Below are 2500 nucleotides of genomic sequence, written 5' to 3'. Positions count from 1 at the left end.
TTGTTAGGAAAATATATAGTATCCTCATCTTAAAGAGACTAGAGAGAAAAATTGATGAAAATCTGAGACGAACTAGCAGGATTTAGTAAGGTAGAAGTTGTACTGACCAAATTTTCATTTTCAGACATGCTGTACAACAATGCGTAATAAATAGAAATCCACTTATTATAGCCTTTGTACACTATGAAAAAGCTTTTAATAGTGTACACTGGCCAATTTTGTGGAGAGTCTTGCGTCATTATGGAATTCCTCTTAAATATGTAAATTTGATTAATTCTGTCCATGAGCATAGCAAATGCAAAGTTAATGTTATTGGAGTCCTATCAAATGAATTTCAAGTGAACAGCTGAGTACTCCAAGGGAATGTATTTTCACCGATGTTGTTCATCATTCATTGATTTTTTAATGTGTACAATAGTTGGAAATTTGAAGGATTCGACTAGATTGATAATAGAAAATTAGCCAACCTAGAGTATGTTAAAGACGCTGTCGTTGTTAGTAGAACACCACAGGATTTACAATGCTTGCTTTCCATAATGCATGAAATATCACTCGAGGTTGGGCTCAAGATAAATAGAAGAAAGACAAATATGATGTTAACGCAATATGCAATGGGATATGAGAAATTATTATTATTATTATTATTATTATTATTATTATTATTATTATTATTATCATTATTATTATTAATATTATTATTATTATTATCATTAAATGCTAAGCTACAACTCTAGTTGGAAAAGCAGGATGCTATACGCCCAGGGGCCCCAACAGGGAAAATAGCCCAGTAAGGAAAGGAAATAAAGAAAAATAAAAGTATTCAATTATAGTAGCAACATTAAAATAAATATTTCCTATAAAATCTATAAAAAACTTTAACAAAACAAGAGGAAGAGAAACTAGATAGAAGAGTGCCCTAGTGTACCCTCAAGCAAGGGAACTCTAACCCAAGACAGTGGAAGACCATGGTACAGAGGCTATGGCACTACCCAAGACTAGAGAACAATGGTTTGATTTTGGAGTGTCCTTCTCCTAGAACAGCTGCTTACCATAGCTGAAGAGTCTCTTCTACCCTTACCAAGGGGAAAGTTGCCACTGAACAATTACAGTACAGTGGTTAACCCCCTGGATGAAGAAGAATTGTTTGGCAATCTCAGCGTTGTCAGGTGTATGAGAACAGAGGAGAATATGTGAAGAATAGGCCAGACTATTCGGTGTGTGTGTGTGTGTGTGTGTGTGTGTGTGTAGGCAAAGGGAAAGAACTGTAACCAGAGAGAAGGGTCCTATGTAGTACTGTCTGGCCAGTCAAAGGACCCCATAACTCTGTAGCGGTAGTATCTCAACGGGTGGTTGGTGCCTAGGAGAAAGTATTAATGAGGTAGAATCATTTGAATATTTAGGAACTTTAATCTCTAATAGAGGGTCTTTAGAACTGGAGTTTATTAAAAGAATGAAAAAAACAAATCAGACAATGGCTAGGTTAAGTAAAATTTTGAAATCAAATCGCATGAAATTATATATCAAAATTACACTATATCAGTTTAGTGAGATTGGTGTTACTGTATGGACATGAGCCATGTTATGACAATGAAACTACCTCCAACAGATTTAGCAGATTTGAGAACAAAGCCATCAGAAGAATATTGGGAGTCAAATGGCAGGACAGAATTGGAAAGGAAATTATAAGAGAGATACTCAGGTGCCATATGTGGATTAGATCATTGTGAGGGGTAGATGGAGAGGTTTTGGCCATGCTCTTCGCACTCCTCAAGATAAATTAGTTCACTAAACATTTAACTGGGTTCCACCAGGTACGAGAAGAGTTGGAAGACCCAGGCCTATATGGCTGAAGACTATGAGGCGTGAAGCAGGAGATGATGAATGGAGAAGTATTGAATTAAAAGCTCAAGATAGAGACGACTGGTTGAATCTAACAGAGGCCCTTTGCGTCAATAGGCGTAGGGGGAGATGAGGATGATGATGAATAAAAGCTGGAAATATCATAGAGATGATAGTAATAAATTATTTTAAGGTTGAAAATGCTATAGTAAAAGTTAAGACGTCTTCAAAAAGCTTCACTCTGATGATAAACTTTAGAAAATATTTAGGATGCAAATTACTTACGACTGGGTCAGTACAAACAAAACTATATTACCCTAATAGACCTCTGATTATAGTTTCAATTGAAATAATGGGTTAAGTCCATATTTTTCAAGATTCATTTGTGTATACGGCCCATATATAAAAAAGAAGGTAGATAGAAAAGTAGGCCATCCCCCCAAAAAAAATTAATGAATAATGCAAATATTAGAAATAAATTGATGCTAAAAGACAAGGAGTATGATTGATGATTTTAAACCAACTTTGATACCTACGGCAATTATTATCTCTCTCTCTCTCTCTCTCTCTCTCTCTCTCTCTCTCTCTCTCTCTCTCTCTCTCTCTCTCTCTCTCTCTCTCACCACCGTATAATTAACAGGTAACATAATCTCATAACTGG

Source organism: Palaemon carinicauda, chromosome 9 (assembly GCF_036898095.1).
Source record: "Palaemon carinicauda isolate YSFRI2023 chromosome 9, ASM3689809v2, whole genome shotgun sequence".
Taxonomy (NCBI): Eukaryota; Metazoa; Arthropoda; class Malacostraca; order Decapoda; family Palaemonidae; genus Palaemon; species Palaemon carinicauda.
This window is presented reverse-complemented; position numbering follows the sequence as displayed.